At 43.4% G+C, this 15,673-nt stretch overlaps 1 protein-coding gene across 2 annotated transcripts in view; it reads right to left on the minus strand.

The window, feature by feature from the left end:
- LOC109883538 (transcription factor MafG-like) overlaps positions 1-13,830 on the minus strand; it is a 44,463-nt gene extending 30,633 nt beyond the window's left edge. The window contains exon 1 of one of the 2 annotated variants that reach the window (XM_031813829.1): positions 13,659-13,830. The gene's annotated coding sequence lies outside the window, so the exon portion shown is untranslated. Of the gene's footprint in view, positions 1-13,016; positions 13,273-13,658 lie in introns of those variants that run through there. The other variant, XM_031813828.1, reaches the window with a different exon arrangement.
- Positions 13,831-15,673: the final 1,843 nt, after the last annotated feature.

Consider the following 15,673-nt stretch of genomic DNA (forward strand, 5'->3'; position numbering starts at 1 on the left):
ACAAGGACTGTCCCTGTAGTAGTGGGCCCTTGTATAATGATGATATGTCACCTATGCTGCCCTGCTTTCCCATGGGATAGATGAGTGGTTGATTGCAGAGAATTCAAGGGGACATTCTTCCTACTGCCTCTGAAGATCTAAATGACTTCTAGAAGCTGAGCTCGTTGTGGTTTATAAAGCGTCTCAGAGTAAGTTCTGCTGATCTAGGATCAGGTCCATCCCAGTCCTTGACCAATGTAGGCTAATCTTATTCATCATGATGTACAAGGCAAAACTGATCCGAGAACAGCACTCTTACATGGAACCCAAACCGGCTGTGTGCGTGTGCCATCGTGCATACATTTATTTTGTCCCCCTACACCAAACACGATAACGACACGCAGGTTAAAATATCAAAAACTCTGAACCAATTACATTAATTTGGGGACAGGTCGAAAAGCATTAAATATTTATGGCAATTTAGCTTGCACTTGCTAGCTAATTTGTCCTGTTTAGCTAGCTTGCGGTTGCTAGTTAATTTGCCCTATTTAGCTAGCTTGCTGTTGCTAGCTAATTTGTCCTGGGATATAAACATTAGGTTGTTATTTTACCTGAAATGCACAAGGTCCTCTACTCCGACAATTAATCCACACGTAAAAACGGTCAACCGAATCGTTTCTAGTCATCTCTCCTCCTTCCAGGCTTTTTCATCGTTTAACTTAAATGGTGATTGGCATCTAAACTTTCATAGTATTACCAGAACAACCGGCAACGGTTCGTCTTTCAATCAATGAGGAGATGGCACGTGGGCACCTGCTTCTATAAACCAATGAGGAGATGGCACGTGGGCACCTGCTTCTATAAACCAATGAGGAGATGGGAGAGGCAGGACTTGCAGCGCGATCTGCATCAGAGATAGGAATTACTTCTATTTTAGCTCTTGGCAACACAGACGCTCGTTGACGCGCACGGGCAGTCAGCTTATCAGTCTGAGCGACTTTATGAATACAGTCTCTGGAGTCCATCAGGCATGAAGCTCACGTGAGTGGGCGAGGATAGACATTTCAGAATCATAGCCGAGATCTAATCTGATTCCCAAGAAGACTGTTTATTTAATATAAGATTTATTTGGATAGCTCTCAAAAGTCTGTCAGAGTTGGGGCCTGTGGTGTAGACTAATGTGTCCCAAATGGCACTCTATTCCCTATATAGTGCACTATTTTTGACCAGAACCCTATGCAGGGAATAGGGTTCCATTAGGGATGAACCCCATGATTACTATAAACTGAGAACACATCATCACACTTCAAATTGAGGAATAAGAAACGTTTCTCCACCTGAAAGAGGAAGGACTGAGTCTTGACATACAGAACAAACCTTATCTAGAGTAAAAAGACTTCCTGTGTGCTGGTTGTTGCCATAGATTAAGAAATACTCCACATGTTCTTAAGTTGTAAAGCTTGTTTAAAACATAGGATCTGCTGTTTTAGCAGAATCAACATGTAGAACGGTTGGAAAAGTAACAAAAAGTCAGCCGATATTCTTGTCAGAGGCACTTGGTTGCAATCTGCTGTCCATCATTCAGTGTTGTACTTTAGGCCTACACCCAAGCTACACCACAGATTAGGCCTAGACAACATTTTTGTGTGAGGAAGTTCTGTCAGTTGTTCAGCATATATGTTGAAAGAAAATTGGAAAGCAATTTCAGCACACTCTTAGTACCTGTGATTTGGTGTTTTCTAAAATAAGCCAAACTTGGCTAGGCTTGTTTCCAAGTTGAATACAGTGCCGTTGTGGTCTATTGAATCGATATTGTGTCGAGAGCTGCAGTGGGACTCGGAGGAGAGCGAGGACTTCATTGGCCTTCAACGCTCTATCTGCCCGGAGGACTTGATTAAAAGGGAATCGCTCTTGATACATCAGCAGCCATAGCCTAACGCTGGCAGAGGGAGGCAGGGAGAATTGCAGGCAGCCCACACACACACTCACTGGTGAAATGTTTCAATTCATGAACTACCATTACTGGATCCTATATGTATTACTGACCTTAGGACTACAATAGAATACAACTGTATTGTCCATATTGAACAACGGAAATGTGTCCAATTTCTCTACATGAGAGTAGGCTTCTCTGGAACAGGAACAGGTCAGTCATTTGTAGTTAATTGTCTCTGTATGGTTAACAGCTCATCAGTGTCGTCAAACAGAAAGATAGGCCTACTCTGTCTGCCCAATCCACTGCTGCTTTGGTAGACTCGTTAAACAAGAAGACAATGTTGTTCGGCTACCACTGTAATGTTATGCTACAAAAATCAACTCTGCTATTTGTAGGGTTTTCAGTGATTTAGTGGACCATCAGACAACTGACTGAATTGAAAACAATTGTCTCATCATGTAGATAGGTTACTATGTACTACGCGCATACACAGGTGGAAAAAGTACTCAATTGTTATACTTGAGTAAAAGCAAAGATACCTTCATAGAGAATGACTCAAGTAAAAGTAACCCAGAAAAATACTACTTCAGTAAAAAAGTATCTGGTTTTAAATGTACTTAAGTACAGTGGTGGGAAAAGTACACAATTGTCATACTTGAGTAAAAGTTGTTTTTTTAAATGCATTACATCAAATTCCTTTATTTTGCAAACAAGACAGCATAATTCTTACATATATATTTTATTTGCAGACAGACTGGGGCACACTCCAGCATCATTTAGAAACACAGTTTTTGTGTTTATTGAGTCCGACAGATCATAGGCAGTGGGAATGACAATGCATTATTTTGATTGGTGCATGAATTGAACAATAATTCTGTCCTGTCTGAGCATTCTAAATGTAACGAGTACTTTTTGGTGTCAGGGAAAATGTATGGAGTAAAAAGTACATTATTTTCTTTAGGAATGTAGTGATGTAAAAGTATATCAAAAATATAAATAGTGAAGTACAGACACCCCAAAAAACTACTAAAGTAGTACTTTAAAATATTTTTACACCACTGTACACACACAAGGCTAAACATCAGCATTCATAATAAGTGTACAAACTCTGGTTCAGAGTGGTTGATGTTCATGTAAATGAAGCACAGGTTTTTCATATGGTACAAGTAACATTGACAAGTAAAATATTGGGAAAGTAACATTGGCAAAGCGTCATTTGATGTCACAGATGTTGCCTACTTAAAACAGGTCAACCAAGTAAAGCACATGAAAGTAAAAATGACAACACTTTGCCTGCTGTGCCTGGAGGATGAAAGAACAAAGTGCTACTTTTTCACAAGTCCAGAGAGGTAGCCTATATCGCAACACTCAGCAATCATAATAATCCCCTTCCGACGACGCCTTGCAAAGAGTTTCATCACCAACAGCCCCTCCTTCCATTAAACAGAAAACCCTATAGTCTCTCCCGAATACAGCAGCACTTCTGATTTCTGTTTCCCCATGTAGCTACAGCAGCACTTCTGTTTCCCCATGTAGATACAGCAGCACTTCTGTTTCCCCATGTAGATACAGCAGCACTTCTGTTTCCCCATGTAGATACAGCAGCACTTCTGTTTCCCCATGTAGATACAGCAGCACTTCTGTTTCCCCATGTAGATACAGCAGCACTTCTGTTTCCCCATGTAGATACAGCAGCACTTCTGTTTCCCCATGTAGATACAGCAGCACTTCTGTTTTCTGTTTCCCCATGTAGATACAGCAGCACTTCTGTTTCCCCATGTAGATACAGCAGCACTTCTGTTTTCTGTTTCCCCATGTAGATACAGCAGCACTTCTGATTTCTGTTTCCCCATGTAGCTACAGCAGCACTTCTGTTTCCCCATGTAGATACAGCAGCACTTCTGTTTCCCCATGTAGATACAGCAGCACTTCTGTTTTCTGTTTCCCCATGTAGCTACAGCAGCACTTCTGTTTCCCCATGTAGATACAGAAGCACTTCTGTTTTCTGTTTCCCCATGTAGATACAGAAGCACTTCTGTTTTCTGTTTCCCCATGTAGATACAGAAGCACTTCTGTTTTCTGTTTCCCCATGTAGCTACAGCAGCACTTCTGTTTCCCCATGTAGCTACAGCAGCACTTCTGTTTCCCCATGTAGATACAGCAGCACTTCTGTTTCCCCATGTAGCTACAGCAGCACTTCTGTTTCCCCATGTAGCTACAGCAGCACTTCTGATTTCTGTTTCCCCATGTAGCTACAGCAGCACTTCTGATTTCTGTTTCCCCATGTAGATACAGCAGCACTTCTGATTTCTGTTTCCCCATGTAGCTACAGCAGCACTTCTGATTTCTGTTTCCCCATGTAGCTACAGCAGCACTTCTGATTTCTGTTTCCCCATGTAGCTACAGCAGCACTTCTGATTTCTGTTTCCCCATGTAGATACAGCAGCACTTCTGTTTCCCCATGTAGATACAGCAGCACTTCTGATTCCCCATGTAGCTACAGCAGCACTTCTGATTCCCCATGTAGCTACAGCAGCACTTCTGTTTCCCCATGTAGCTACAGCAGCACTTCTGTTTCCCCATGTAGCTACAGCAGCACTTCTGTTTCCCCATGTAGCTACAGCAGCACTTCTGATTCCCCATGTAGCTACAGCAGCACTTCTGATTCCCCATGTAGCTACAGCAGCACTTCTGTTTCCCCATGTAGCTACAGCAGCACTTCTGTTTCCCCATGTAGCTACAGCAGCACTTCTGTTTCCCCATGTAGCTACAGCAGCACTTCTGTTTCCCCATGTAGCTACAGCAGCACTTCTGTCTCCCCATGTAGATACAGCAGCACTTCTGTTTTCTGTTTCCCCATGTAGCTACAGCAGCACTTCTGTTTCCCCATGTAGATACAGCAGCACTTCTGTTTCCCCATGTAGATACAGCAGCACTTCTGTTTTCTGTTTCCCCATGTAGCTACAGCAGCACTTCTGTTTCCCCATGTAGATACAGAAGCACTTCTGTTTTCTGTTTCCCCATGTAGATACAGAAGCACTTCTGTTTTCTGTTTCCCCATGTAGATACAGAAGCACTTCTGTTTTCTGTTTCCCCATGTAGCTACAGCAGCACTTCTGTTTCCCCATGTAGCTACAGCAGCACTTCTGTTTCCCCATGTAGATACAGCAGCACTTCTGTTTCCCCATGTAGCTACAGCAGCACTTCTGTTTCCCCATGTAGCTACAGCAGCACTTCTGATTTCTGTTTCCCCATGTAGCTACAGCAGCACTTCTGATTTCTGTTTCCCCATGTAGATACAGCAGCACTTCTGATTTCTGTTTCCCCATGTAGCTACAGCAGCACTTCTGATTTCTGTTTCCCCATGTAGCTACAGCAGCACTTCTGATTTCTGTTTCCCCATGTAGCTACAGCAGCACTTCTGATTTCTGTTTCCCCATGTAGATACAGCAGCACTTCTGTTTCCCCATGTAGATACAGCAGCACTTCTGATTCCCCATGTAGCTACAGCAGCACTTCTGATTCCCCATGTAGCTACAGCAGCACTTCTGTTTCCCCATGTAGCTACAGCAGCACTTCTGTTTCCCCATGTAGCTACAGCAGCACTTCTGTTTCCCCATGTAGCTACAGCAGCACTTCTGATTCCCCATGTAGCTACAGCAGCACTTCTGATTCCCCATGTAGCTACAGCAGCACTTCTGTTTCCCCATGTAGCTACAGCAGCACTTCTGTTTCCCCATGTAGCTACAGCAGCACTTCTGTTTCCCCATGTAGCTACAGCAGCACTTCTGTTTCCCCATGTAGCTACAGCAGCACTTCTGTCTCCCCATGTAGATACAGCAGCACTTCTGTTTTCTGTTTCCCCATGTAGCTACAGCAGCACTTCTGTTTCCCCATGTAGCTACAGCAGCACTTCTGTTTCCCCATGTAGATACAGCAGCACTTCTGTTTTCTGTTTCCCCATGTAGCTACAGCAGCTCTTCTGTTTCCCATGTAGCTACAGCAGCACTTCTGTTTCCCCATGTAGCTACAGCAGCTCTTCTGTTTCCCCATGTAGCTACAGCAGCACTTCTGTTTCCCCATGTAGCTACAGCAGCACTTCTGTTTCCCCATGTAGCTAGAGCAGCACTTCTGTTTCCCCATGTAGCTAGAGCAGCACTTGTTTCCCCATGTAGCTACAGCAGCACTTCTGTTTCTGTTTCCCCATGTAACTACAGCAGCACTTCTGTTTCCCCATGTAGCTACAGCAGCTCTTCTGTTTCCCCATGTAGCTACAGCAGCACTTCTGTTTTCTGTTTCCCCATGTAGCTACAGCAGCACTTCTGTTTTCTGTTTCCCCATGTAGATACAGCAGCACTTCTGATTTCTGTTTCCCCATGTAGATACAGCAGCACTTCTGTTTCCCCATGTAGATACAGCAGCACTTCTGTTTCCCCATGTAGATACAGCAGCACTTCTGTTTTCTGTTTCCCCATGTAGCTACAGCAGCACTTCTGTTTCCCCATGTAGATACAGAAGCACTTCTGTTTTCTGTTTCCCCATGTAGATACAGAAGCACTTCTGTTTTCTGTTTCCCCATGTAGATACAGAAGCACTTCTGTTTTCTGTTTCCCCATGTAGCTACAGCAGCACTTCTGTTTCCCCATGTAGCTACAGCAGCACTTCTGTTTCCCCATGTAGATACAGCAGCACTTCTGTTTCCCCATGTAGCTACAGCAGCACTTCTGTTTCCCCATGTAGCTACAGCAGCACTTCTGATTTCTGTTTCCCCATGTAGCTACAGCAGCACTTCTGATTTCTGTTTCCCCATGTAGATACAGCAGCACTTCTGATTTCTGTTTCCCCATGTAGCTACAGCAGCACTTCTGATTTCTGTTTCCCCATGTAGCTACAGCAGCACTTCTGATTTCTGTTTCCCCATGTAGCTACAGCAGCACTTCTGATTTCTGTTTCCCCATGTAGATACAGCAGCACTTCTGTTTCCCCATGTAGATACAGCAGCACTTCTGATTCCCCATGTAGCTACAGCAGCACTTCTGATTCCCCATGTAGCTACAGCAGCACTTCTGTTTCCCCATGTAGCTACAGCAGCACTTCTGTTTCCCCATGTAGCTACAGCAGCACTTCTGTTTCCCCATGTAGCTACAGCAGCACTTCTGATTCCCCATGTAGCTACAGCAGCACTTCTGATTCCCCATGTAGCTACAGCAGCACTTCTGTTTCCCCATGTAGCTACAGCAGCACTTCTGTTTCCCCATGTAGCTACAGCAGCACTTCTGTTTCCCCATGTAGCTACAGCAGCACTTCTGTTTCCCCATGTAGCTACAGCAGCACTTCTGTCTCCCCATGTAGATACAGCAGCACTTCTGTTTTCTGTTTCCCCATGTAGCTACAGCAGCTCTTCTGTTTCCCATGTAGCTACAGCAGCACTTCTGATTCCCCATGTAGCTACAGCAGCACTTCTGATTCCCCATGTAGCTACAGCAGCACTTCTGTTTCCCCATGTAGCTACAGCAGCACTTCTGTTTCCCCATGTAGCTACAGCAGCACTTCTGTTTCCCCATGTAGATACAGCAGCACTTCTGTTTTCTGTTTCCCCATGTAGCTACAGCAGCACTTCTGATTCCCCATGTAGCTACAGCAGCACTTCTGATTCCCCATGTAGCTACAGCAGCACTTCTGTTTCCCCATGTAGCTACAGCAGCACTTCTGTTTCCCCATGTAGCTACAGCAGCACTTCTGTTTCCCCATGTAGCTACAGCAGCACTTCTGTTTCCCCATGTAGCTACAGCAGCACTTCTGTCTCCCCATGTAGATACAGCAGCACTTCTGTTTTCTGTTTCCCCATGTAGCTACAGCAGCTCTTCTGTTTCCCATGTAGCTACAGCAGCACTTCTGATTCCCCATGTAGCTACAGCAGCACTTCTGATTCCCCATGTAGCTACAGCAGCACTTCTGTTTCCCCATGTAGCTACAGCAGCACTTCTGTTTCCCCATGTAGCTACAGCAGCACTTCTGTTTCCCCATGTAGATACAGCAGCACTTCTGTTTTCTGTTTCCCCATGTAGCTACAGCAGCTCTTCTGTTTCCCATGTAGCTACAGCAGCACTTCTGTTTCCCCATGTAGCTACAGCAGCTCTTCTGTTTCCCCATGTAGCTACAGCAGCACTTCTGTTTCCCCATGTAGCTACAGCAGCACTTCTGTTTCCCCATGTAGCTAGAGCAGCACTTCTGTTTCCCCATGTAGCTAGAGCAGCACTTGTTTCCCCATGTAGCTACAGCAGCACTTCTGTTTCTGTTTCCCCATGTAACTACAGCAGCACTTCTGTTTCCCCATGTAGCTACAGCAGCTCTTCTGTTTCCCCATGTAGCTACAGCAGCACTTCTGTTTTCTGTTTCCCCATGTAGCTACAGCAGCACTTCTGTTTTCTGTTTCCCCATGTAGCTACAGCAGCTCTTCTGTTTCCCCATGTAGCTACAGCAGCACTTCCGTTTCCCCATGTAGTGAAAGCAGCACTTCCGTTCCCCCATGTAGTGAAAGCAGCACTTCCGTTTCCCCATGTAGTGAAAGCAGCACTTCCGTTTCCCCATGTAGTGAAAAGCAGCACTTCCGTTTCCCCATGTAGTGAAAGCAGCACTTCCGTTTCCCCATGTAGCTACAGCAGCACTTCCGTTTCCCCATGTAGATACAGCAGCACTTCCGTTTCCCCATGTAGATACAGCGGCACTTCCGTTTCCCCATGTAGCTACAGCAGCACTTCCGTTTCCCCATGTAGCTACAGCAGCACTTCCGTTTCCCCATGTAGCTACAGCAGCACTTCTGTTTCCCCATGTAGCTACAGCAGCACTTCTGATTCCCCATGTAGCTACAGCAGCACTTCTGTTTTCTGTTTCCCCATGTAGATACAGCAGCACTTCTGTTTCTGTTTCCCCATGTAGCTACAGCAGCACTTCCATTTCCCCATGTAGCTACAGCAGCACTTCTGTTTCCCCATGTAGCTACAGCAGCACTTCTGTTTTCTGTTTCCCCATGTAGATACAGCAGCACTTCTGTTTTCTGTTTCCCCATGTAGATACAGCAGCACTTCTGTTTTCTGTTTCCCCATGTAGTGAAAGCAGCACTTCCGTTTCCCCATGTAGTGAAAGCAGCACATCCGTTTCCCCATGTAGTGAAAGCAGCACTTCTATTTTCCGTTTCCCCATGTAGTGAAAGCAGCACTTCCGTTTCCCCATGTAGTGAAAGCAGCACTTCCGTGTCCCCATGTAGTGAAAGCAGCACTTCCGTTTCCCCATGTAGTGAAAGCAGCACTTCCGTTTCCCCATGTAGTGAAAGCAGCACTTCCGTTTCCCCATGTAGTGAAAGCAGCACTTCCGTTTCCCCATGTAGTGAAAGCAGCACTTCCGTTTCCCCATGTAGTGAAAGCAGCACTTCCGTTTCCCCATGTAGTGAAAGCAGCACTTCCGTTTCCCCATGTAGTGAAAGCAGCACTTCTGCAGACAAGAAACCCCATAACACATGCTGTGTATTAGGTATAACTAACTAACTACTGTGTTGCGTCAGCCATACAATACATAGGCATTTGCAGAGGTGTTGGTTCATTGTCTGTGACGATGTGCAGCAGTGGATTCTTGCCCAGTGGTTCATCACGTGGGCTGGGCTGGTCGGCCTGTCCCAAACATAGCCAATCGGTGTTGCTGTAAGTAATAGCCCTCAGACGATGGTGCCGAGCCAAACCGTACCGACTCGGATGAAGTATCAAAGGTGGTCCTTTCCAGCACAGTACCAGCAACTACGATGGATGTAGCCATAACCAGGCCAGCTCCACTTGGCTCAGTAGAGTGAAATGGGCTTTACAGTCCAGTAGCTGTGTGCACCATCCAGCCACGTTCACCTCTAACAGTGGCCAGCCTTGTTTTATCTTGGCCACCTCTAGAAGGGCCATAAATCTCTGAGCTGATCTCACCACACCACCCCAATCTCATCCTGCCTGCCACCTGCTGTGGCGCTATACAAGGCCCCCTCATCTGTTCTCGTTACCTGCTGTGGCGGGATGGGAGACAGGAATTGAGCTTTATTGCAAATCTGGGTCTCTGACATGGGGCTGTAGCTATCTGCGCAGTATGTCGACCCAAACACGCTTTGCTTGCCTGCACCAACGAGGATGATGAAATAACTTGGAAATCGGAGCAAGAGAGAAACTTCAGAGACTCTACGCAGATCCTATCTGTGTACCCCTCCTCGCCCATTTAGACTACTCAACAGTTTCCAAGGTGACTGGGAAGTAGAGCTGGACGATATATCGAATGAATGTTTTTGTGAGATATTACAAATGCCTGCATCGCACTAATCATTTAAAAAAATAAAAATGTATGAACGTTTATGTCAGCATGTTGTCTTTTTGGTCTCGTCTCCTTCTCGCCTTCTGTGCTGTGCACCTAACCATTTACACCAGAGATCTGTATATAATGATGAGATGCTCATGTCTCCGTCCATAACAATGGGAGTCGTTGTCCCAAAGACACGAAAGCAGGTGACAAGCTCAGGTCCAAAATAAGCCCATAGAAACGTATTGGCCTTATTTGACAGATTTTGTCAAGTGAAACTTCTCACGTCACCTCTTCCTCTCTGTTTATACACACACACACACACAAAACCGCTCCCCCTACACTCACAACAACAAAGATGAGAGATCACTTATTCCTCTCTGACAAGAGGTTTCAACTTGCCATTTGGTCCAACAAAATGTGTCATAGGGATACCGAAACAAATTGAGACATTATTTTACTGTAATAGAGGAGAAGTTGACCTTTCTAATGATGCCCTTTTTACATCTCAACTACTCAAATTGCACACAAGGCAGACACCAGTAAAACAGGAATGAATGAACATTGATTCTGGAAAACTAATGGTCAGTTTGTCACGTGGAACCGCTAGCAGCATCTTAGCCAGACCGTTATACTAGCTGTCTAGTCTGTTTATAATACCACGTACCCCTAACAGCATCTTAGCCAGACCGTTATACTCGCTGTCTAGTCTGTTTATAATACCACGTACCCCTAACAGCATCTTAGCCAGACCGTTATACTCGCTGTCTAGTCTGTTTATAATACCACGTACCCCTAACAGCATCTTAGCCAGACCGTTATACTCGCTGTCTAGTCTGTTTATAATACCACGTACCCCTAACAGCATCTTAGCCAGACCGTTAACTCGCTGCCTTGTCTGTTTTATAAAATGTGCAATAAGCTTAAAAACACAATTATATAAGGAATTGGCAACTCCTTCTCATTCTGAGAAACAAGGTAGGTCACATGATTCAACATCTGAACAAAGTGGCCAGGCTAGCATGCTGTTCAAACAGTTGGAGATGGACAGAAGGGTGTGTTCATAACTGTTCTGCCTTGTTAGCTAGCAAATAGATCCAAGTTGGCTAAACTTGAAATATAAAGATTAGCTGGCTACTCCACTAGCACTTGGGCTTGTTTATGAGACCTGTGTTAATGTTCTAATGACTGCTACTAGTTAGTCATTATTAGTGAATATGCATTATGCATAGTTCTGGTAAAAAAAAAGATGTAACAAAAATGGCATTTTCATTGACGGACTTGAAATCCAGACAAGTGATTATTGCAAAAAAGCAAGTTAAACTATTTTGATAAAATAATACAATTATTAGTGGATCTTATGGTGGTGGAAGGCTTATATTTTGCCTAGGTATAATTTCACAAGCCCAACATTTATTTGATTATTTCTGACTGTTTTAAAATGCCTTTAAATTGTAAAACAAAGCTTAGAGAATTTTATCGATATGGATGTGATTTGTCCACAATGTTGAAAAATAAAAAAAGAGATGATTTTTAGGCCAAACCGCCCAGCCCTACTGAGAAGTAAGTAGGTAACTCAGCCTCTGAGCAACAAAAAAGGCAAAAGCATATTTTCACTGCCCACCACTAAAATAGTACCATGGCACTTAAAGTAAAAGCTATTCAAAGTGCACCATTAAGAGTTGCTGGCAACCAATCAAAAAACAGCTACATGTAACACAAATTAACCACCATTACCTAAAATAAGGACATCAGTATTAGATTAGCCTATATGCCACCAAATCATCCCATGTACATCTCATGTCCAAAGCATATTGGCTAACATTATTCAAGCAACATAAAAACCCAATACAGCAGTGATTGACAGTGCTGGATTATATTTTCTGAAACAAAAGGCATTCACTACAGAACGGCGGGTTTAATCGAAATGTGACCCAGTTTAACATTACTTGACATGGCGAATAGCAAAACGGGTTTCTTTATGTATGAAATACATTTTGGTCAATATAATAGATACAGGATATAGCACACAAAGAAATCCTATTAAATTACATTTTTAAATAGTATTCTTAAAATACTCGATTTTAGAATTGTATGATAGAACACTTGACTGCTTGCTGATGGATCCTAAAGAGAACCTTGCAATACAGAAAGCTGATCCATTTCTCCTCATCAGAATGCATTGCAGCCAGAGAACAAGGCAAATTGAATGATTTATGCTCATCCCCATCATTCCACGAGCAACAAGAGGACTGCAAATCAACACTTGACCATTTCACTACACATAATCTCTAGGATAACGACAGACGGCTCGCTGATAAATATCATCCATCCTTATCCGCCCAGACCTTTGTCCGCTGGTGGGGCCATGTTTCGGGTGGTTTCCTTCTCAGACGTCCAAATACATAATTGTGATGATTCAGCAACGTGATAAAAATTCCTAGATGGCATTTATCTACGAACATCAAACGAAACGTACAATGTGTAAGGTTAGCTATCCTGGTGTGTAAACACTGAACATTGACAGCGGAGGCTTGATAAGACATCGCGGGTGGTGACAACGTAACCACTGGCTAAATGACTTCAGCAGGTGAACCAGTTTGCTAACCTCTACCGCCATCGAACACGATTGGAAATGCCAAGCAATCGACTGTTGAGCAATGCAAACTTGCATCTATCAAATCACCAAACTGTGCACATATATACATTGTATCACAAAATACTGTCGAGCCCTTGTTTTATCGTGCTGATTTATGTCACAAATGAAGCCACCAACCTGATCGCGCTCCGACAACCGTTGCTTCGGCTCGCGCTTCCCTCAGCTCTGCAAGGCACGCTCGCACAGATATGAAGCAGCAGGTTTGAACAGCTCCAGACCTAGTTATAGTATGTGCATGACTAGGCAAACTACAAGAAGCTCAATAAGCAGTTGGATTGCAGGATATCCATTTAGCAGAAGCCACCTATATCTGGTTACACTTTTTTTTCTCGACAACCCTCAAGCTGTCACTACTACACTACACCACTGCTTGCGCGTGACTAAATACCAGTATCTGTGTAGTAGCCTACAGACTCCCGCCTGCTGAACAAGAAAGGGAATCCCCATACTCAGCTAGTTAGGAATTACAAGATACGCTTTTTTTTATTAAAAAAAAATATATATAATGTAACATGTTCATCTAATTACAAAACATGTCGTCATTCACACAGAGAGGCTAACAAGAGTTGAGACGTATACTAGAATAAATTACTTGATATTGCGCTGAGCTCAGCCAGCTGCTGGAAACCTGAGAAATTAGTTTACAGGCTGGCTGGCTAGCTACAGCATAGAAGACACGCATTGAGCAAGCAAAGCTCAGCATATCGGCATGCACGCACGCACACTCAGCATAACAACACGTTTCGCTTTTCAACTCACCAAACTTGATGTTTTTATATAGTTCTCTGTTGTCCTCTATTGTGTAATAAAAAGGTCAACTTGAACGTAGCTACTACAATTGTGACTGCCAGACAAGCATGCGTTGTAAATCCCGCTCGTCTCTCCTTGTTGATTCCTTTCTCTACATTCCCTTGTATCGCGGAGCCAGACGTCATGTTTGGTCACGTGGGTTCATTCATGAAGTATCAACAGAAGGACACTAAAAATCATATTTTCATGTGTGCAATCTCTTGCATAATGTTGCAACGCATCTGTATAAAAAATAAAAAAAGAACTTGTTCTAACGCAATATAGTTGATTTTGCAAATATGGACACTTGGATGTTAAATGTTTTTGAAAATAAAACTGATTGAAACTGCTTTTAATCCATCTGATTTGTTTTCTTTACTATGTCCGCAAACAAGATCTAATAGTGGTTGAGACCATACTATTTAAGAATATAAAGATTTGTATCGGTTTCCCCAAATAGCTGAGTTACAACGTCATAAAATGTGCTATTTTAGTTGTAAAGGAAATTACCAAAATTGTGCCATAATACAGTTGAAGTCAGAAGTTTACATACACCTTAGCCAAATACATTTAAACCCAGTTTTTCACCATTCCTGACATTTAATCATAGTAAAAATTCCCTGTCTTAGGTCAGTTAGAATCACCACTTTAAGAATGTGACATGTCAGAATAATAGTAGAGAGAATGATTTATCTCAGCTTTTATTTCTTTCATCACATTCCCAGTGGGTCAGAAGTTTACATTCACTCAATTAGTATTTGTTGGCATATCCTTTAAATTGTTTAACTTGAGTCAAATATTTCGGGTAGCCTTCCACAAGCTTCCCATAATAAGTAATAAGTGAATTTTGGCCAATTCCTCCTGACAGAGCTGGTGTAACTGAGTCAGGTTTGTAGGCCTCCTTGCTCGCACACACTTTTTCAGTTCTGCCCACAAATATTCTATAGGATTGAGTTCAGGGCTTTGTGATGGCCACTCCAATACCTTGACTTTGCTGTCCTTATTAAGCCATTTTGCCACAACTTTGGAAGTATGCTCGGGGTAACTGTACATTTGCGACCAAGCTTTAACTTCCTGACTGATGTCTTGCTTCAATATATCCACATAATTTTCCTTCGTCATGATGCCATCTATTTTGTGAAGTGCATCAGTCCCTTCTGCAGCAAAGCATCCCAACAACATGATGCTGCCACCCCCGTGCTTCTCGGTTGGGATGGGGTTCTTCGGCTTGCAAGCCTCCCCCTTTATCCTCCAAACATAACGATGGCCATTATGGCCAAACAGTTCTATTTTTGTTTCATCGGACCAGAGGACATTTCTCCAAAAAGTACGATCTTTGTCCCCATGTGCAGTTGCAAACCGTAGTCTGGCTTTTTTATGGCGGTTTTGGAGCAGTGGCTTCCTCCTTGCTGAGCGGCCTTTCAGGTTATGTCGATATAGGACTCATTTTACTGTGTATATAGATACTTTTGTACCTGTTTCCTCCAGCATCTTCACAAGGTCTTTTGCTGTTGTTCTGGGATTTATTTGCACTTTTCGCACCAAAGAACGTTCATCTCTAGAAGACAGAACGTGTCTCCTTCCTGAGTGGTATGACAGCTGCGTGGTCCCATGGTGTTTATACTTGCGTACTATTGTTTGTACAAATGAATGTGGTACCTTCAAGTGTTTGGAAATTGCTCCCAAGGATGAACAAGACTTGTGGAGGTCTCAATTTTTTCCTGAGGTCTTGACTGACTTTTTAAAATTTTTCCCATGATGTCAAGTAAAGAGGCACTGAGTTTGAAGGTAGGCCTTGAAATACATCCACAGGTACACCTCTAATTGACTCAAATGATGTAAATTAGCATGTCAGAAGCTTCTAAAGCTATGACATCATTTTCTGGAATTTTCCAAGCTGTTTAAAGGCACAGTCAACTAGTGTACGTAAACCTCTGACCCACTGGAATTGTGAAACAGTGAATTATAAATTGAATAATCTGTCT

This window comes from Oncorhynchus kisutch, unplaced genomic scaffold (assembly GCF_002021735.2).
Source record: "Oncorhynchus kisutch isolate 150728-3 unplaced genomic scaffold, Okis_V2 Okis06b-Okis10b_hom, whole genome shotgun sequence".
Lineage (NCBI taxonomy): Eukaryota > Metazoa > Chordata > Actinopteri > Salmoniformes > Salmonidae > Oncorhynchus > Oncorhynchus kisutch.